The sequence below is a fragment of the Arachis ipaensis genome, chromosome B6, assembly GCF_059453495.1.
Source record: "Arachis ipaensis isolate K30076 ecotype BB chromosome B6, ASM5945349v1, whole genome shotgun sequence".
NCBI classification, from domain to species: domain Eukaryota; kingdom Viridiplantae; phylum Streptophyta; class Magnoliopsida; order Fabales; family Fabaceae; genus Arachis; species Arachis ipaensis.
In genome coordinates, this window is record NC_142441.1 from 74622994 (window position 1) to 74646197 (window position 23204).

Below are 23204 nucleotides of genomic sequence, written 5' to 3' on the forward strand. Positions count from 1 at the left end.
TCATATGCATATAAGAGGATGCCTTTTTGCTTATGTAATGCACCGGCTACTTTCCAGAGATGCATGATAAGCATTTTTTCAGATCTTATTGAGAACTGTATGGAAGTTTTCATACATGATTTTAGCGTATATGGTGATTCCTTTAACCTTTGCTTGGATAGTTTAGCTAAAGTATTAGACAGGTGTGTTAGTTCAAACCTTGTATTGAATTTTGAAAAATGTCATTTTATGGTAAAACAAGGATTGTTCTAGGACATGTTGTCTCTAATACTGGTATTTCTGTGGATCCAGAAAAGGTAGATGTCATTTCTAGTTTACCTTACGCCTCCTCCGTGGGAGAAGTCCGTTTGTTCCTTGGTCTTGCAGGTTTTTACCAGAGATTTATTAAGGACTTCAGTAAGGTAGCATTGCCTTTATCCAGACTGCTACAAAAAGATGTTGAGTTCAAGCTGAGTGAGGATTGTATGCAAGCATTCGATAAGCTGAAAATCGCCTTGACTCAAGCTCCAATTGTGAGAGGACCAGATTGGAGCCAGCCATTTGAGATTACGTGTGATGCCTCCAACCATGCAGTAGGAGCGGCGCTGGCTCAGCGCGAAGGTAAGGATCCTTTCGTAATTGCTTATGCATCCAAGACCTTAGACGCTGCTCAGTCTAATTACACCACCACTGAAAAAGAGCTTTTGGCTATTGTTTTTGCTCTGGATAAATTCTGAGCCTATTTACTTGTTACTAAGGTGGTAGTGTACTCTAACCATGCAGCTCTAAAACATTTATTAGCTAAAAAAGAGTCCAAACCAAGGTTGATACGTTGGATACTGTTGCTGCAAGAATTTGATTTAGAAATTAAGGATAGGAGTGGTAACCAAAATTTAGTGGCAGACCACTTGAGTCGCCTTGAGCACATTAAGGATGACTCCACCCCTATCAATGATACTTTTTCATTTGATAGCTTGCATGCAGTATCTGAAGTAGTTCCTTGGTATGCACCTGTAGCTAATTATCTAGTTAGCCATACTTTCCCTCCTAATTTTACTAAGCATCAAAGAGACAAGCTGAAAAGCGAGTCCAAATATTATATATGGGATAACCCATATTTATGGAGGTATGGTGCTGACAGGGTATTTACGAGGTGTGTGCCTCAATCATAATTTCAGTCTATTTTAGAGGCCTGCTACTCTTCTAAGAGTGGAGAACATTTTGGCCCTCAAAGAACAGCTAGAAAAATCCTAGACTGTGGATTCTAGTGGCCTACTCTTTTTAAAGATGCTGCTGACTTTTGTAAATCTTGTTCTCCATGCCAAAGGTTTGGTAATATATCTAAAAGGGATGAGATACCTCAACAGATTATGCTATTCAGGGAAATTTTTTATGTCTATGGCATTGACTTCATGGGTCCATTTCCAAACTCTAGTGGTTACCTTTATATACTGTTAGCTATAGACTATGTTTCTAAATGGGTAGAAGCGATTTCTATCCGTGCTGATGATGCTAACACTGTTGTTTCCTTTGTTAGAAACCATATTATCTGTCACTTTGGATCACCACGAGCAATCGTGAGTGATCAAGGCACTCACTTCTGTAACAGGAGATTAGCAGGATTACTAAAGAGGCATGTGATAGTTCACAAAGTAGCAACAGCTTACCATCCCCAGACCAATGGACAAGCAGAGGTATCTAATAGAGAAATAAAGCGCATTTTAGAAATGATAGTAAAGCCTCATAGGAAGGACTGGAGTACTGACGTTAGGACTTTTGCCAGTAAAGAATTTTATAAAAACAGTCGCGTTGTAGATATAGCCTCTAAACCAACAGAAATCCCTTCGTACAAACGTTTGGTTGTCACAAGTAACAAACCCCTTTAAAATTGATAATCGAGTATTTAAACCTCGGGTCGTCTTCTCAAGGAATTGCAGGGAGGTATGTTCTTATTATTGGTTATGAGTTTGTAAATTGGGGTTTTGGAAGTAAGGAGGGAATATGTTATATGACAAGTAAAATAAAATAATAATAATAATAAAATAAACTCTTGGCAAGGTATGAGAAATTGGAAGTCCAGTCTTAATTATACTTATCAATGATGATGAAAATTGAATCTTAATTCCACTTTGTTAACCCTTACTAAAGCAAAGGAAGGTCAAGGGACAAATTGGTTTGATCTTTGAATCCTATTTATTTCCTAAGAAAAGATTGGGATTATTGAAGTTCAATTCAATTGGCAAGATAACAATTATCAATTATGCTGTTGAATTAGATAACTCCTGAGTTACTAATTTCTTAACCAAAACCAAAAGGGAAAAAGTAAATCTACTGGAATAAAAATGCCTTCAGATGGGAAGCAATAATCATGTAAATAAAAGAAAGCAATAATAACTGAAATACCTCAAATAATATTAATTCAAAGAAAACCATAACATGAATGTAGCATAAGCCAAATAGGCAACATAACTAATATAAGCATTAAAGTATCTAAAAAGAAGAGATAAATATAAAGTAAAAGAACATTGAACCTGGGATTTAGAGGCACTCCTAAAACTAAGAGAAATCCTAAATCCTAATCCTAAGATAGAGGAGAGAACCTCTCTCTCTAAAAACTACATCTACTCCTAAATTTGTGAATATGAAAGCTTGTTTATGAATGGATACATTCCTCCAATTTATAGCCTCTAATCTGTGTTTTTTGGGCCGAGAACTAGGTCAGAAACAGCCCAGAATTCGCTGGTTGCGAATTCAAACATGCTGAATTTCTGTCACTGCGACGCGGCCGCATGGAGCACGCGGTCGCGTCACCTAGCGTCAGAGCAACAATGGCATATTATATATAAAATCGAAGCCCCGGACGTTAGCTTTCCAACGCAACTAGAACCGCGTCCTTTGGACTTATGTAGCTCAAGTTATAGCCATTTGAGTGCAGAGAGGTCAGGCTGGACAGCTTAGCAACTTCTTCAACTTCTTGTATTCCTTCCACTTTTGCATGCTTCCTTTCTACCCTCTGAGCCATTCCTGCCCTGTAATTTCTGAAATCACTTAACACACATATCAAGGCATCTAATGGTGATAAGAGAGGATTTAATATTAGCAAATATAAGGCCAAAGAAGCATGTTTTCAATCAAAGCACATAATTTGGAAGGCAATTGTAAAACCATGCAAATAGTATGAAAAAATGGGAAAAGAGTTGATAAAAACCACTCAATTGAGCACAAGATAAACCATGAAATAGTGGTTTATCAACCTCCCCACACTTAAACATTAGCATGTCATCATGCTAAGCTCAAGAGAAGCTAAAAAAGTGAAGAGGAATGGTAGGATGTATGAAATGCAACCTATCTTATATGAATGCAACTACATGCAAAATGTTTCTATCTACTTGGTTAAAAGTAAACAAATCCTTCAAGAAGAAATATGAACTGGATTTCACTAATTCAAATCATGAAAATGAAGTACAAATAGACTTGTAAGAAGAAAATAGCTCATGAAAGCAGCGAACAAGGAATTGAGCATCGAACCCTCACTGGTAGTGTATACACTCTAATCACTCAAGTGTTTAAGGTTCGATTCTCTCAATTCTCTACTAACCTTGCTTTCTAAGGCTTGCTCTTCATCTAACAATCAACATAAATTTAATGCACAAATACACAAATCAAGAGGTCTTTTAAGGGTTGTAATGGGGTTAGGGTCAAGGTAGGATTGTATTTGGCCAAGTGGACTAAAATCTGAATCCTTAATTAACTTAAACTTGCCACCTAACTTTAGACAATCCATGTAATCATAATATAATATCTAACTATCCATTAATCATGTTTTCCACATATTCATGCATTCTAATTTCAAGTACAGTACATATGCATTGCTTTCACTTACTTTGGGGCATTTTGTCCCCTTTTTACTTTATTTGCTCTTTTTCTCCTCTTTTTCTCTTTTTCTTCTTTTTTTTATATTATATTTTTATTTTTTTTTGTTTTTCTCAATGCATATGATTAAATTATTGAATGCATGAACATGTCCTAAACATTTCTTTCACATTTTCCTAAAGATATATAACACCCAATTCTTAAACCAAATATTTCCAAACCCACTTTTTCCCACACTTAATTCATGAGCACTCTCACTAGTCTAAGCTAACCAAGGATTCAAATTAAGGATAATATTGTTTTCTGCTTAGAGTTAATGATGTGCCAAAGTAAAGAACAAAGGGGTAAAATATGCTCAAATTGGTTTGCAAAGGATAATGAAAGGTAAGGCCATATGGGTATGTAAGCTCAGTGAAACAAAGGCCTCAATCATATAAGTGCATGTATACATCAAACAATCGAAATATAGAATTAAGCAAGACAAAGATCACAATTTTAGAGAGAAAAATACACACTAAAACAGAATTTTGGTTGATAAAATGTAACCAATTCAAATAGGCTCAAAAACCTCACAGGTTTTGTGTGTTCGAGTTCTAAACCATGTTCCAGTATAATATCTCTTCAAACAAGTGTAACATTAAATTTTATTCAAATTAGTGAAATTCTCTAAAAAGTTTCTTGAAAAAGAAAATATTACTTCAGCCAAGTGGTAAAATATGCAAAAAATTAAACAAATATGCAATCAAACATGCAAATGCAACAATGAATAAGGAAAATAAATCATTGGTGTTGAGATAGAGGAGTAACTAACCCATGGAGATCGGTATCGACCTCCCCATACTTAAAGATTGCACCATCCTCGGTGCATGCTGAGATGTGCAGGTGGATGGGTTGCTCCAACTGACGCTTGTAGATGGAGGTGCCTTAGTTGGAGATCTCTTGGTTCCTTTCCTTGCTGGTGTTTTGTCAGCGACCTTCTCTTTTTCTTTCTTGGTACCCATGCCTAAGGAGGAAGAAAAAGGAAGAGTGTAAAATATAGAAAACTAAGACTAGAAGGGAGGAAATTCCAAGTGATAAGGAATGCCAAAGGAAAGATGATAGCCCAACTACATGGTAGCTACAACATGTAGGAAAGACAACAATAAAGATCAAAAGGGGCAATTCAAAATAATTAAATACAAGAGGATAAAAACATGCAAATAATAGGCATGAGAAGCATAGCTCAAGCATAAATGTGCCAAATTAAAGAGCATGTGTAATGATGACAATTGTGAATGATAATCTCAAATACATTGGGTGTGCAAGTTAAAAATAGGGATGAAAATAATGTAATCCAAATGTATATGAGAGCCATAAGTAAATGTCAATTGTCAAATCTTTCCTCAGAATAGCCACATGCTCAAATAAATTAAGGCACTTATCCAAATAAAACTCCAACACCAACATAAAAATGCATGAAAAAGAATTGAAAAAGAAAAAGGAAAGAACAAATAAATGCATTAAATTAAAGGGATAGAAGAGAAAGAAAGAAGAAAGAAGGAAAGATAGAAGAAATAAGGATTAGAAAAGAAAAGATAAGATAATTGGCACTAATCTGGATAGGTTGTGCGACGCTGGCGATGCGGTTGCGTGGGTGACGCGGTCGCGTGGTGCACAATAAGGTCAGGTGACGCGAAAGCGTGGGGCACGTGGACGCATGGCCTGTTTTGTGCGATTGGTGCGAGTGCAGCTTCGCGGTCGCGCAACTCTCTGTTCGAAACTCTTTTTGCCAAAAATCTGGGTGACGCGGTCGCGTGGTTGACGCGATCGCGTGAATGGCCTTTTTTTTTTTCAAAATGACACGGACGCGTGGGGCATGCGGATGCGTGGGAGGGCTTGGGCTTCCAGCACGAGTCCAGCCCAACTCCAGCTCAACTTTCTGCCATACACCCTTTTTACGCCGATTTCAGGTCACGCGGCCGCATAGGTGACGCGGTCGCGTGGGAGGCATGTTTCTCATATGACGCGGACGCGTCAACAACGCAGTCGTGTGGACCAATTTGTGCCATTAGCGTACCTCCAGCCACGCTTTCGTGTGACTCTCTGTTCAACCGTATTTTCTTCCCAACGCACTAGTGACGCGGACGCGTCAGCGACGCTGCCGCGTCACGTGCGTGTGTTTTTTTTTTTAATCTGAAAAAACAATGAAAAATGCAGTGTTAATATGAATGTGATGCAAAACTCCAGGTTCAATATAATAAAATAAAATAAAACTCAAAAACAAATAAAACTAAATGAAAAAGGAACAATCATAGCATGGTGGGTTGTCTCCCACCTAGCACTTTTAGTTAAAGTCCTTAAGTTGGACATTTGGGGAGTCCTTTGTTATGGTGGCTTGTGCTTGAACTCATCCAGGAATCTCCACCAATGTTTGAACTTCCAATAACCTCCGGGGTCCCAAACTAGGCATGTAAAGCCCTTAAGAAGCTTCAAACAGATCCTTAGGCTCCCGGGGTGATGATTGTCAGCATAGATTCCAGGATCCCAAATCTTGCTTTTACACCCGTCTTCAAGTTGATTATCATGATTCCATCCGGGTGGTTCAGCTTTAGAATTCTCACTGAAGCATCCAAACAACTTCCTAGACCCATTCAATTGAGCTTTACACCAACCCTTGCATTTAAACTTAAAGCTTCTAACCATAATGAACCTTGCAGGACAATTCTTACCACTGACCATCTTCCTCTTACTCTTAATGCCACAAAGAGCTCTAAGTTGACCATCCGTCTCCAGTAGCCCATATTCAAGTGGAATCAGAAAGCTAAGGGATATGAGTTTTACCCACTTGAATGTTGTGAAGGATGATGGCAACTTAGGGGGAGGTGTTTTTAATGAAATTGCAAGCTCCACTCCCTTGTGCTCTTCTCTGATAATTACCACCTCTTTGTAAGCTTCTTCAATTTCAACCTCTTCCTCTTGGTAGCTTTCTTCCAATTCAATCACCTCTTCATTGCTTTCCAAGGGCATGGAAGGTTGTGCTTCTTCTTCTTGAATCTCCATCTCTTGATCAACCTCTTCCAAGTCTTACCACTGATAATTACCCACTTGTCGATGCACTCTGGGCGTATCGGACAGCGTACAAGACACCCATTGGGATGAGCCCCTTCCGCTTAGTGTACGGAAAGGCTTGCCACCTTCCAGTAGAGGTGGAACACAAGGCTTTCTGGGCTGTGAGGGAGTGCAACGTGGGATTTAAGGAAGCTGGCGCTGAAAAGAAGCTGCAACTATCAGAATTAGAGAACCTTCGCCTAAAAGCATATGACAACTCCAGGCGATACAAAGAGAAGATGAAGGCTATGCATGATAGGCACATAAAAAGGATAGAGTTCAGACCAGGGGAGTTAGTTCTCCTTTATAACTCCAGACTGAGGTTCATTCCAAGTAAGCTGAGATCAAGATGGGAAGGTCCCTACAGAGTAAAAAGGGCAAAGCCATATGGAGTCTTTCACCTGCGTCATTCTTCTAGCTCCAAATTCATCAAGGTCAATGGACATCGCCTAAAACTTTATCATGGTGGGAAGATGAAGGAACACAAAGAACTAGAGGTCTTCCTCTTGGAGGACCCACCAACAGAAGCAGAATGAGCCTGAAGACCGTCCAACTAAAGAACGTAAAAGCAAAGTATTGGGTGGGAGACAACCCACTATGGTATGATCGTTCCGTTTCACTCTTAGTTTTATTTTATTTTATTCTACTTTATTCTTCTTAGTGACTCGTCTCATAATTACTGCATATTCATCTGCATTCTGCATTCCGCATTCTTTTTTTAAAAAAAAAAGTGCACGCGACGCGCAAGCGTCGCTGACGCATATGCGTCATATGTACATGTGAAACAAAGAAGAAAAGAAACAGAGAGTTGCGCAGAAGAATGGCTGGTGGCGTGCCTTAGGAACAAACACGCCCACGCGAACGCGTTAGGTCCCTGACGCGTCCGCATCACTTGGAAAATCAGCCTTCCACGCGTACGCGTCGCCCTGCAAAATCGGCGTAAACAAGGTTTGGGCAGAGAGTTATGATGCCTTGATGCTGGAATGGTGCTAGGAGCACGAACAACATCACGCGTGCGGGTCCCTGATGTGAACGCGTCATTTTCCCTCCAGGCCATCCATGCGTGCGCGTCCCTCACGCGCACGCGTCGGTTGAATTTTTTGCAATAGTGCGTATGGAACAGAGAGTTGTGTGTGCGCGAGGCTGCTCTCGCGCCAATAGCACAATTTTGGTCATGCATACGCATCACTTGAAAATAATGCAACTCACGCGAACGCGTGATGCACGCGTCCGCGTCGCATGCGTCGCACAATTTAACTAGATCTGCACCAGAATTCTTATCTTTTATCCCCCAATCCTAATTCTTTCTTCTCCCTTCTTAATTTTTTTTCTTCTTTTTCTCTTATTTATTCCTTCTTGCTTTTTCCTTTCTTCTTTCCCTCTTCATCTTCTTCATCAAGGTTCTTTTCCTCTCCCCCTTTTTTTCTTTTCCATTATTACTTTTATTTATGTTTTCTTCTTCTTTTTCTTTTTACTTTCATTATCTATGTCTTTCTTTTTCGTTTTTTACATCCTTTTAATTGGTGTTAGAAATTTAACTGGGTGAAAGTATACAGTATTTCATTGATAAAATATTGGGAATTTGGATACCTACTAATGTGAAATCAGAAAAATCAAAAATCCATGTGCATTGATAAGTTATGTTTATTTTTTCAAAAAAAAATCCAAAAATATTCAAAAATTAAGTAAATAAATGAGGGGACAAAATTACCCCAATGCTAAGTTAAGTTAAGGAAAAGATCAATGCATATGTGATAAAAATTAAAAGAAAGGTTGATGCATGAGTATGTAATGCAAAAGTGGGAATTTTGGGTAGCTAGGCATGAATTTAAAAGTATATGGAGTGTGTGTATAGGTAAGAGCTTAGGTTAGTCAAGGATTCAATTTATAGCTCACTTAGCCATATATATACCCTCATCTTTACCTTAGCCCTATTACAACCTTGAAAAGACCTCATGATGTTTGCATTGGTACTGATATACCCTTATTTTATGATTCATCTTGTGCTTAATTGAGTGTTTTTATCAATTCTCCACCCACTTATTCATATGAATTGCATGGTTTTACTATTCCCTCCTTATTTTATGATATATGTGAAAACATGTTTCCTATGCTTTAAAAATATTAATTTTAATTATCCTTTATTACCATTCGATGCCGTGATCTGTGTGTTAAGTATTTCCAGGCTTTATAGGGCAGGAATGGCTTAGAAGACAGAAAGAAAACATGCAAAAACGGAAGGAACGCACAAAATGGAGTTTTTGAAGAAATGGCAGCGACGCGCACACATGGAAGATGCAGACGCGTGCCTCGCTTAGAACACAGGCGACGCGCACGCTTGGACGACGCGAACGCGTGCCAAGCAAAAAGCACGAGTGACGCGTATGCATGACTGACGCGTACGCGTGACATGGAAAAACTCCAAATGACGCGAATGCGTGATACACGCACACGCGTGACGGGCGCCACGTGCAGAAAATTGTAGAAGTCGCCCCCAGCGATTTTTGGGCCCTTTTTCGGCCCAAATCCAAGCCCAGAAAAACAGAATAGAAGCCAGAGAACGGGGGAATCCAGACAACAATTCATACAACATTCATAATTCACAATTTTAGGTTTTAGATGTAGTTTTCTAGAGGGAGAGGCTCTCTCCTCTCTCTTAGGTTTTAGAATTATGATTTTTTTACTTTATGGTTATTACTCTATTCCAGGTTCAATGTTCCCAACTTTAATTTATGTTCTCTTCTACTTTTAGTTGCTCTAATGCTTTTACTTGTTAATTACTTATGTTGCCAAATTGGGTTATGAATCTTTCCATGTTAGATTTGAATATTCTATTTAATATAATTTGAGGTATTTTAGATTTATGATTGTTTTATTCTATTTATGATGCTTTCAATTTAATTTAGATTTTTCTCCTTTTGGTTTTGGTTAAGTAATTGGTAACACTTGAGTTATTAGACTCAGCAGTTGATTGAAAATTGGAATTCTCGCTAATTAATTTAGATCGCTCTAAAGCTAGTCTTTCAACAGGAGTTTACTAGGACTTGAGGATCAAATTGATTGGTCCACTTGACTTTCCTTTATTTAGTAAGGGTTAACTAAGTGGGAGCGATAAATAATTCTCATCACACCTGATAAGGATAACTAGGATGGGATTTCCAGTTCTCCTACCTTGCCAAGAGTCTTTATAATTATTAATTTATTTTTCCTGCCATTTAAATTACTTGTTCTCTATTTCAAAAACCCAAAAACACGCCTTATTCCATAATCAATAATAATTCACACCTCCCTGTAATTCCTTGAGAAGACGACCCGAGGTTTAAATACTTCGGTTATAAATTTTATTGGGTTTTGTTACTTGTGACAACAAAATTTTTGTACGAAAGGATTCTCTGTTGGTTTAGAGACTATACTTACAACGTGATTATTTTTATAAAAATTCTTTACTGGCAGGAATCCAATCATCAAAAATGGCGTCATTGCCGGGGAATTACAACTGTGTGCCTTATTATTGGTTATTGTAAATATTTTCTTTTACCTATTCATTTATTTTTATTTCTGTTTTTTTTTATTTCTTTTATTAGCTACCATGAGTTCTCACCCCTTTGGCTTTAAGTTTGGTTCCAATGTTGCTGTAAGGAATGGAAATTATAACAAGAACATGCATCAAGGTCGAAACAATCACAGATGGAAGGAGCCACGAGGATCTGATCAACCTTTTAGGCAACAACACCTTCCAAGATACCATGGACGACGACCATTCTACAATGCATGGCAAGACAATAGTTATGGTGGACCTTCTCGTGACAACCAACACCTACCAAATTACTATGGTCAAGAGCCATTCCGAGGTGCATACCAAGATGATGGATATGGTGGACCCCCTTGTAGTTACCAACAAGCCCCATCATATACCTATGAACCACCTCCTCAACATAGCTATGAACCAATTGGATAAATTTCAAGGAACGTCTCAAGGAAACAGTGGATAAATTTCATGCAACTCTTCACCAATTGGATCAAACAATCAATCGATTAGCTTCCCGATGTTCGGACACTCAAGGAACCCCCATGGCTTCATGTGTAACATCCCTTCCAGCAAAATACCTTGCTTAAGTCAGGGTATTTCTACTAGAAAGAACGTTACGTGACCTTTTCTAATATTAAATACTTAATTACTGAGCCTTTGTATCGAGTTCGCGTTTCAGTTTTAAGAAAATTCCAGAAAAAAAAAATTTTTTTGTTCATTAAAGTCATAATTCAAACATTCACAAATAATAATAATCACATAGATATTATTGATAATAATTCTTATACAAAAGAGACCAAATAAAACTCAAATACAATATACTAAACCTACCCCTCTATGTAAAATGAATTCTCAAAGGACAATAGCGAGGGGACTCTATGGAAGCAATTAAAACCATAAAGAAAGCCTACTGATCGCTCGCAGCTTCAAATTGCGTCTTCAAACCTGTCGCTAAAAGGGTAGAAAATTTGGGGTGAGAACCAAACCACATGTTCTCAGTAGAGGTCGAGAATGCCGTGAAAGTAAAGAATATAGCGCAAATAGTTAATTTCATTTAGAGACATTGAAAAGAAAACTACTTTCATTCACAGTATTCATCGCTCGCCTTATATACACTTCTTTTGAAAACCAATGGCTCAACTTTCAAAAATCTAAAACCTTCTTTAGAAGCATCAATTAATTATCCAAAATCCTAAACCCATATTTTACTTTATATATGTCTTAAAAGTTTTCCTAGACTGTATGAATGACTAATTTGTTCCAAGCATAGGTTCATTAAGTCTATACTGAACCAGCTTAATCTTTCATACTTTACTAAACCTCAAACACAAACCAATCACGGCCTTAGGCCCAAGCAATTCAATCAACACCCAATTCACTACAACCCAGCCAATCAGATACAACCACAAGTAAAGAGATTCAAACACAATCAAGAGCAATTACATCAAGTATAGCAATTAGCAGTTAAACAAAATTATTCACATAGGCAAACCAATTACAATATACACACCCAAACAATGTCACATAGATGCATATGATGAATGTCTAGTCCTAGTACAGGCCATGAGCTCATGTGTCGGTTGGCTGCCCGCAATCCCGACATTTATCCAGTCACGAGTAATCCCGATTTTCCGAATACGATTTTCCGTTCCTAAATAAATGCGCATATAATAATAGCCGCTCATTTGAGACAGCCTCTGCTTACTGCAGAAAAATATATATATACTCTGCTCTGCTCTGGGGAAGCGGAAAATGGCTGTAGGTAACTTAGTTTCCCTACAGAAGCTCTGTGTTGCATTAAGCAACTAATATATATAAATATAACTCTGGGTTGCATCAAGCAACTAATATATATATATATACAAATATCTCTTTACTCTGCTCTGGTTTTCCTTTTCTCTGCATCTCTTGACTCTACTCTAGTTGTTCTGTTCTCTGTATCTCTTTACTTTTCTCTGAATACTCTTTCATCTGTATCTATATTACTCTTTTTCCCTTTATCTCTTTACTCTTTTGTAATTGTAAATATGCAAGCGGGACAAAACCCATGTCCTTGCTAGCAACTTTATAAACCAAATATATTTTCTCAAAAGAATCAGTAAAGTTATTATCGTTAAACAAGTCTCAAGTATTCATTTTGATTAAGTCCTTTTACTTTTATAAAAATTTAGACATAATCTCCTTTAAAAATAGAACTTAGCCACCCTTACGGGTTCCTTCTTTCTCAACATTTCATCAGCCTCTTTCAGCAGTTGCCACAATAATATATATTCTCAAAAATATTTGATAATAGTATATAAAATCTATTTCTTAAATTCCATATCCAAAATAATTGTCAACACAACCTGGCAGCCTGATTTCCATTTTGCTTTTAAAATATCAAATGAATTCGGAATTACGCAAACTTTATATCCATGCGACCGTCTCGGATTAAGCTTTCTATTAAATCAAAAATCATAATTTTTCGCTGACTCTAGCTTCGGGAATATAAGCAAAACCGTGACTGTTCTGCAGTGTTTTGAAACCAGAAGACAGCAGCAGCATACAACATTTGAAATTTCATATAAAATCCAAATTAAATCCAAACACCTTCAAAATTAATGTGGTTAAACTTAACTTACCCAAATTTCTTTCTAAATTGGTTCCAGGGTCATACCAATTTTAATGAAGGAGTTACATAGCTTGAAAGTTAGGTAATTTTCTGCAGAATTCTGTTTTACAAATCATTAAACGTAACCTCTTCCAAGTCCCATAACTCACTTATTAATACATGGAAAACCCTGAAATTTGAATCATATGTACTAAACATACTCAACTTTCACCTCCAATTGGTTGCATCTTAATATCATTCCAGAATTAAAAATTATAAAGTCTCAAAGTTACTGACTTAGAAAACAAAACCTGACTTTTACTGCATAATACATGTTACTTTAAAAATTCATATCCTTAAAAACACAACTCTAAAAATTCTAAAATTTTATGAAATTAAATTACTAGGACCAGAGTTTCATTTAAAATTTGTTCCATTTCAAAATTCAAACTGGAGAATTTTTAATAGAGGAAACAAGTTGCTGTTGTATTAAACGTTCTGCAGAAAAACCAGATTTGACATCCATAATTCAAAAATTTACCATAAATCATGAACTTAATGAAAAAGTATCAAATTCACCAGTTCAGCTCCCTATATTCCCAAGCTTAATCTGGACTTAGTTCCACGCAATTCCGATAATCATAGAATTAGTTATAGCTTTTCAAAGTTTCTAATTTCATTTAAAGTAGTGCAGAAAATCAGATTCACGACTTAACTTTGAAAAATCATAACTAATGTTCCAGTTAATATGAAACCTTCAAAATTAAATCTCAACAATCACACTTAATATAATTTACTTAACATTTAAATTCTCATCATTTTAGTCACTATAGAGCCACTGATTCACTTTCAAAGTTGCCGTTTAATTTCAAGAGAACCTAATTTTCAGCAAACCATTTTGTATTCAAAATCCAACCCTTCAATACCCCTCAAAACCAACTCCAAATCAACCACCAACCAAGTTCACTAACATTAGAATATACCAAATAACAGCTCAACGGCAACAAACCCAACATAACCCTTTAAAATTCAGAAATTCTCAACAATTAGTCATCAAACAATTCCCAATCCACATAATTAATCAATATCACTAATCAACAATTCCAAATAACAATCTCAACCATTCTAATCACAATTTCAGCCACAATTCAATATTCACATAGTCAATCAATTACTCACAGATATTAAATCTATTTGCAGTTATTCAATAAACCTTGTACGCATTCTTAAATTGAAATCGTTTTAAACCCCCTACCTCGATGTCGCGCTTAAAAGAACCCGGAGGCGGGATTATAGCGAGGCAGCTGGCTGGACCAATACTAGCTATGCAACAGTTTCAATCAAGATAGCAGGGGCGTTAGCTCCCACAACAGTGATCATGGTTGCAACAAAATGAAGATTTCAAATTCAATAGAATCGAAAGCAGAAGCGGCTCCAGGCCAATGGATGTTAAACCTAAGTTTAGTGGAAGCAGGGCAGCAGCGATTCCTAGCAACACCCCGCGGTGGTTCCGGCAGCAGCAACACCCCGCCAGTGGCTCCATTGAGACAAGCACTAATGATGGCGGTTGATAAGCGGATAATTTATACGCTTTTTGACATTGTTTTTAGTATGTTTTTAGTAGGATCTAGTTACTTTTAGGGATGTTTTCATTAGTTTTTATGTTAAATTCACATTTTTGGACTTTACTATGAGTTTGTGTATTTTTCTGTGATTTCAGGTATTTTCTGACTGAAATTGAGGGACTTGAGCAAAAATCAGATTCAGAGGTTGAAGAAGGACTGCTGATGTTGTTGGATTCTGATCTCCCTGCACTCAAAGTAGATTTTCTGGAGCTACAGAACTTGAAATGGCACGCTTCCAATTGCGTTAGAAAGTAGACATCCAGGGCTTTCCAGCAATATATAATAGTCCATACTTTGCCCAAGTTTAAACGATGCAAACTGGCGTTCAACGCCAGCTCTCTGCCCAATTCTGGAGTTCAGCGCCATAAATGGATCAAAAACCAGAGTTGAACGCCAGAAATGGATCAAAACCTGGCGTTCAACTCCACAAATGGCCTCTGCACGTGGAAAGTTAAAGTTCAGCCCAAGCACACACCAAGTGGGCCCCGGAAGTGGATTTATGCATCAATTACTTACTTATGTAAACCCTAGTAGCTAGTTTATTATAAATAGGACCTTTTACTATTGTAATAGTCATCTTTGGACGCCTGGTTCTTAGATCAGAGGGGCTGGCCATTCAGCCATGCCTGGACCTTTCACTTATGTATTTTTAACGGTAGAGTTTCTAAACTCCATAGATTAAGGTGTGGAGCTCTGCTGTTCCTCAAAGATTAATGCAAAGTACTACTGTTTTCTATTCAATTCATCTTATTTCGCTTCTAAGATATTCATTCGCTCTTCAACCTGAATGTGATGAACGTGACAATCATCATCATTCCCTATGAACGCGTGCCTGACAACCACTTCCGTTCTACCTTCGACTGAATGAGTATCTCTTAGATCTCTTAATCAGAATCTTCGTGGTGTAAGCTAGAATGATGGCGGCATTCAAGAGAATCTGGAAAGTCTAAACCTTGTCTGTGGTATTCCGAGTAGGATTCAATGAATGAATGACTGTGACAAGCTCCAAACTCGTGATTGCGGGGCGTTAGTGACAGACGCAAAAGGATAGTAAATCCTATTCCAACATGATCGAGAACCGACAGATGAATAGCCGTGCCGTGACAGGGTGCGTTGACCATTTTCACTGAGAGGATAAGATGAAGCCATTGACAAGGGTGATGCCTCCAGACGATTAGCCATGCCGTGACAGGGCATTTGGATCATTTTCCCGAGAGAAGACCGAAAGTAGCCATTGACAATGGTGATGTATCACATAAAGCCAGCCATGGAAAGGAGTAAGACTGATTGGATGAAGATAGCAGGAAAGCAGAGGTTCAGAGGAACGAAAGCATCTCCATTCGCTTATCTGAAATTCTCACCGATGAATTACATAAGTATTTCTATCCCTATTTTATTATATTATGTTCGAAAACTCCATAACCATTTGATATCCACCTGACTGAGATTTACAAGGTGACCATAGCTTGCTTCATACCGACAATCTCCGTGGGATTCGACCCTTACTCACGTAAGGTATTACCTAGACGACCCAGTGCACTTGCTGGTTAGTTGTGCGAAGTTGTGAACCATGGTATTGGCACCAAGTTTTTGGCGCCATTACCAGGGAAAGAAAGAGCGATGAATTTTACATAATTAAAGTGTAATCACAATTTCTGCGCACCAAGTTTTTGGCGCCGTTGCCGGGGATTGTTTGAGTTTTCGGCAAGCTTTTGGTCCGGTAACATCAGTGCCAAGTCTGATCCGGCAACAACACCAAGTTTTTGGTGCCGTTGCCGGGGATTGTTCGAGTTTGGACAACTGACGGTTCATCTTGTTGCTCAGATTAGGTAATTTTCTTTTTGTTTTCTTTTCAAAAAAAAAAAATTTTGCAAAAATATTTCGAAAATTTCTCATCTGTTTTCGAAAAAAATAAAAATGTTTTCAAAAATATGTTTTTCTTCAAAATTTTTTAAAAATGAATTCTAGTGTTTCATGAAGCATGTGAAGCCTGGCTGGCTGCAAAGCCATGTCTAAATTCTTTTGGACTGAGGCTTCCAAACCATCAGCATAGAGGCAAGTTACATATTTGATAAGTAATGAGCAGTATATTCTGATATCTTGCTGAAGCTTGGCTGGCCATTGGCCATGTCTAGTGTTTTGGACCGGAGCTTTCATTGAAAGCTTGGCTGGCTAGTGAGCCATGTCTAATTCCTGGACTGAAGCTTTAGACTAACATGGCAAGATTCCTGGAATTCATATTAAAAATTTTGAAATCCTTATTTTCCTTTTTCAATTAATTTTCGAAAAATCCAAAAAAATTTAGAAAATCATAAAAATCAAAAAATATTTTTTGTGTTTCTTGTTTGAGTCTTGAGTCATGTTATAAGTTTGGTGTCAATTGCATGTGCATCTTGCATTTTTTCGAAAATAATCATGCATTCATAGTGTTCTTCATGATATTCAAGTTGTTCTTGGTAAGTCTTCTTGTTTGATCTTTGCATGTGCATGTTTTGTGTCTTTTCTTGTTTTTCATATGCATTCTTGAATTCTTAGTGTCTAAGCATTAAAGAATTCTAAGTTTGGTGTCTTGCATGTTTTCTTTGCATTAAAAATTTTTTCAAAATTGTGTTCTTGATGTTCATCATGATCTTCATAGTGTTCTTGGTGTTCATCTTGACATTCATAGCATTCTTGCATGCATTCATTGTTTTGATCCATAACTTTCATGCATTGCATCATTTTTCTTGTTTTTCTCTCTCATTATAAAAATTAAAAAAATCAAAAAAATATCTTTCCCTCTTTTCTCTCATAATTTCGAAAATTAGATTTGACTTTTTCAAAAATTTTTAAAATCTAGTTGTTTTTATGAGTCAAATCAAATTTTCAATTTAAAAATCTTATCTTTTTCAAAATCTTTTTCAAAAATCAAATCTTTTTCATTTTTTTCTTAGTTATTTTCGAAAATTCTAAAAATATTTTTCAAAAATATTTTTCTTATTTGTATACCAAATTTTCGAAAATAACAATAACAATTAATGTTTTGATTCAAAAATTTCAAGTTTGTTACTTACTTGTTAAGAAAGATTCAAACTTTGAGTTCTAGAATCATATCTTGTGATTTCTTATGAATCAAGTCATTAATTGTGATTTTAAAATTTAAATCTTTTTCAAAAACTAATTTCAATCATATCTTTTTAAAAATATCTTCTTATCTCATCTTTTTCAAAAATTTGATTTCAAAATATCTTTTCTAACTTCCTAACTTCTTATCTTTTCAAAATTTGTTTCAACTAATTAACTAACTTTTTGTTTGTTTCTTATCTTTTTTAAAACTACCTAACTAACTCTCTCTCTCTCATTTTCGAAAATCCCTTCCTTCTTTTTCAAAATTTCTTTTTAATTAACTAATTATTTTAATTTTTAAATCTTAATTTTCGAAAACTACTAACATTTTTCAAAAACTATTTTCGAAAATCACTAACTCTTTTTCAAAAATTATTTTCGAAAATTCTCCCTCTCCCATCTTATTCTATTTATTTATTCATTTACTAACATCTCATCTCACATCTCTGCCCTCCTTACAGTTGTGTTTCTTTCTTTACATCACATTCTTTGTCTCCCTCTTTTCTTCCACTCACAAAGGGATCCCTATACTGTGGTATAAAGGATCCATATTATTATTATTATTTTTTTCTGTGCCCTCTTCTTTGTCATATGAGCAGGAGCAAGGACAAGAATATTCTTGTTGAAGCAGATCCAGAACCTGAAAGGACTTTGAAGAGAAAACTAAGAGAAGCTAAATTACAACAATCCAGAGATAACCTTTCAGAAATTTTCGAACAGGAAGAGGAGATGGCAGCCGAAAATAATAATAATGCAAGGAGGATGCTTGGTGACTTTACTGCACCTAATTCCAATTTACATGGAAGAAGCATCTCCATTCCTGCCATTGGAGCAAACAACTTTAAGCTGAAACCTCGATTAGTTTCTCTGATGCAGCAGAACTGCAAGTTTCATGGACTTCCACCTGAAGATCCTTTTCAGTTCTTAACTGAATTCTTGCAGATATGTGATACTGTTAAGACTAATGGAGTAGATCCTTAAGTCTACAGGCTCATGCTTTTCCCTTTTGCTGTAAGAGACAGAGCTAGAATCTGGTTGGACTCTCAACCCAGAGACAGCCTGAACTCTTGGGATAAGCTGGTCAAGGCTTTCTTAGCCAAGTTCTTTCCTCCTCAAAAGCTTAGTAAACTTAGAGTGGACATTCAGACCTTCAGACAGAAAGAAGGTGAATCCCTCTATGAAGCTTGGGAGAGATACAAAGGACTGACCAAAAAGTGTCCTTCTGACATGCTTTCAGAATGGACCATCCTGGATATATTCTATGATGGTTTATCTGAGCTATCAAAGATGTCATTGGATACTTCTGCAGGTGGATCCATTCACCTAAAGAAAACGCCTGTAGAAGCTCAAGAACTCATTGACATGGTTGCTAATAACCAGTTCATGTACACTTCTGAGAGGAACCCTGTGAGTAATGGAACGCCTATGAAGAAGGGAGTTCTTGAAATTGATACTCTGAATGCCATATTGGCTCAGAATAAAATATTGACTCAGCAAGTCAATATGATTTCCCAGAGTCTGAATGGATTGCAAGCTGCATCCAACAGTACTCAAGAGGCATCTTCTGAAGAAGAAGCTTATGATCCTGAGAACCCTGCAATAGCAGAGGTAAATTACATGGGTGAACCTTATGGAAACACCTATAACTCATTATGGAGAAATCATCCAAATTTCTCATGGAAGGATCAAAAGCCTCAACAAGGCTTTAATAATGGTTGAAGAAACAGGTTTAGCAATGGCAAGCCTTTTCCATCATCCACTCAGCAACAGACAGAGAATTCTGAGCAGAACTCATCTAGCTTAGCAAACTTAGTCTCTGATCTATCTAAGGCCACAGTGAGTTTCATGAATGAAACAAGGTCTTCCATTAGAAATTTGGAAGCACAAGTGAGCCAGCTGAGTAAAAGGATCACTGAAATCCCTCCTAGTACTCTCCCAAGCAATACAGAAGAGAATCCAAAAGGAGAGTGCAAGGCCATTGACATAAGCATCATGGCCGAACCTGTAAGGGAAGGAGAGGACGTGAATCCCAAGGAGGAAGACCTCCTGGGACGTCCAGTGATCAATAAGGAGCTTCCTTCTGAGGAACCAAAGGACTCTGAGGCTCATCTAGAGACCATAGAGATTCCATTGAACCTCCTTATGCCATTCATGAGCTCTGATGAGTATTCCTCTTCTGAAGAGAATGAGGATGTTACTGAAGAGCAAGCTGCCAAGTTCCTTGGTGCAATCATGAAGCTAAATGCCAAATTATTTGGTATTGAGACTTGGGAAGATGAACCTCCCTTGTTCACCAATGAACTAAGTGATCTGGATCAACTGACATTGCCTCAGAAGAGACAGGATCCTGGAAAGTTCATAATACCTTATACCATAGGCACCATGATCTTTAAGGCTCTGTGTGACCTTGGTTCAGGAATAAACCTCATGCCCCTCTCTGTAATAGAGAAACTGGGAATCTATGGGGTGCAAGCTGCTAAAATCTCATTAGAGATGGCAGACAATTCAAGAAAACAGGCTTATGGACAAGTAGAGGACGTGTTAGTAAAGGTTGAAGGCCTTTACATCCCTGCTGATTTCATAGTCCTGGATACTGGAAAGGAAGAGGATGAATCCATCATCCTAGGAAGACCTTTCCTAGCCACAGCAAGAGCTGTGATTAATGTGGACAGAGGAGAATTAATCCTTCAATTGAATAAGGACAACCTTGTGTTTACAACTCAAGGATCTCTCTCTGCATCCATGGAGAGGAAGCATAAAAAGCTCCTCTCAAAGCAGAGTCAAACAAAGCCCCCACAGTCAAACTCTAAGTTTGGTGTTGGGAGGCCACAACCAAACTCTAAGTTTGGTGTTGAACTCCCATATCCAAACTCTAAGTTTGGTGTTGGAGAGTCTCAACAATGCTCTGAACATCTGTGAGGCTCCATGAGAGCCCACTGTTATATGTCGTTATATGTTCTATTAAAGAAGCGCTTGTTGGGAGGCAACCCAATTTTTATTTATCTAACTATATTTTTCTTAGTTATATGTCTTTATAGGTTCATGATCATATGGAGTCACAAAATAAATATAAAAATTGAAAGCGGAATAAAAAACAGCAGAAGAAAAATCACACCCTGGAGGAAGCATCTGCCTGGCGTTCAACGCCAGAACAGAGCATGGTTCTGGCGCTGAACACCCAAAATGAGCAACATCCTGGCGCTGAACGCCCAGAACAAGCATGGTTCTGGCGTTCAACGCCAGAAATGGCAACAAATGGGCGTTGAACGCCCAAAATGGGCACCAACCTGGCGCTGAATGCCCAGAGTTGTGTGCAAGGGCATTTTACATGCCTAATGGGTGCAGGGATGTAAATCTTTGACACCTCAGAATCTGTGGACCCCACAGGATCATCTTAGGATCTGTGGACCCCACAGGATCATCTCAGGATCTGTGAATCTCACACGATCCCCACCCACCTCACCCTCCCTCTCTCCATTCATGATCATCCCTTCTGTTTTTCCATTCACCACTCACATCCATACACCACTACCTTCAAAATTCAACATCTCTCTCCCACCCAATCCCACCCATATGGCCAAATACACACATCCATCCATCTCCTTCATATCTTCTTCTCCTTCTTCTATTCTTTCTTCTTTTGCTCGAGGGCGAGCAACATTCTAAGTTTGGTGTGGTAAAAGCATAGCTTTTTTGTTTTTTTTCATAACCATTGATGGCACCTAAGGCCAGAGAAACCTCTAGAAAGAGGAAAGGGAAGACAAAAGCTTCCATCAAGGGTCTATAGCTCAGTGGTAGAACATTTGACTGCAAATCAAGAGATCCCTAAGATACCTCAGGGGAGACATTTTCTTCCACACAATTATTGGAAGCAACTAAGGGTGGAACATCAAGAGCACTCCATCATGCTCCATGAAATAAGAGAAGATCAAAAAGCAATGAGGGAGGAGCAACAAAGATAAGGAAGAGACATAGAAGAGCTCAAGGACATTATTGGTTCCTCAAGAAGGAAACGCCACCATCACTAAGGAGGATTCATTCCTTGTTCTTATTTCTTCTGTTTTTCGTTTTCTATGTTGTGTGCTTATCTATGTTTGTGTCTTCATTACATGATCATTAGTAGTTAGTAACTTTGTCTTAAAGTTATGAATGTCCTATGAATCCATCACCTCTCTTAAATGAAAAATGTTTTAATTCAAAAGAACAAGAAGTACATGAGTTTCGAATTTATCCTTGAACTTAGTTTAATTATATTGATGTGGTGACAATGCTTCTTGTTTTCTGAATGTATGCTTGAACAATGCATATGTCTTTTGAAGTTATTGTTTAAGAATGTTAAATATGTTGGCTCTTGAAAGAATGATGACTAGGAGACATGTTATTTGATAATCTGAAAAATCATAAAAATGATTCTTGAAGCAAGAAAAAGCAGCAAAGAACAAAGCTTGCAAAAAAAAAAAAAATAGGCGAAAAAAAAATAGAAAAAAAAATAGAAAGAAAAAGCAAGCAGAAAAAGCCAAAAGCTCTTAAAACCAAGAGGCAAGAGCAAAAAGCCAATAACCCTTAAAACCAAAAGGCAAGGGCAAATAAAAAGGATCCCAAGGCTTTGAGCATCAGTGGATAGGAGGGCCTAGGAATAAAATCCTGGTCTAAGCGGCTAAACCAAGCTGTCCCTAACCATGTGCTTGTGGCGTGAAGGTGTCAAGTGAAAACTTGAGACCGAGTGGTTTAAGTCAAGGTCCAAAGCAAAAGAAGAGTGTGCTTAAGAACCTTGGACACCTCTAATTGGGGACTTTAGCAAAGCTGAGTCACAATCTGAAAAGGTTCACCCAATTATGTGTCTGTGGCATTTATGTATCCGGTGGTAATACTGGAAAACAAAGTGCTTAGGGCCACGGCCAAGACTCATAAAATAGCTGTGTTCAAGAATCATCATACTGAACTAGGAGAGTCAATAACATTATCTAAACTCTGAATTCCTATAGAGCCAATCATTCTGAACTTTAATGGATAAAGTGAGATGCCAAAACTATTCAAGAGGCAAAAAGCTATAAGTCCGGCTCATATGATTGAAGCTCTATTTCATTGATAGTTTGAAATTTATAGTATATTCTCTTCTTTTTATCCTATTTGATTTTCAGTTGCTTGGGGACAAGCAACAATTTAAGTTTGGTGTTGTGATGAGCGGATAATTTATACGCTTTTTGACATTGTTTTTAGTATGTTTTTAGTAGGATCTAGTTACTTTTAGGGATGTTTTCATTAGTTTTTATGTTAAATTCACATTTCTGGACTTTACTATGAGTTTGTGTGTTTTTCTGTGATTTCAGGTATTTTCTGACTGAAATTGAGGGACTTGAGCAAAAATCAGATTCAGAGGTTGAAGAAGGACCGCTGATGCTGTTGGATTCTGACC

At 37.5% G+C, this 23204-nt stretch overlaps 1 non-coding gene across 1 annotated transcript; it reads right to left on the bottom strand.

Annotated features, from left to right (window-relative positions):
• Positions 1–18913: 18913 nt before the first annotated feature.
• On the bottom strand, positions 18914–19021 carry LOC148561374 (small nucleolar RNA R71). Its single transcript, XR_015886536.1, has one exon. It is a non-coding gene; the product is annotated as a small nucleolar RNA R71 (small nucleolar RNA).
• Positions 19022–23204: the final 4183 nt, after the last annotated feature.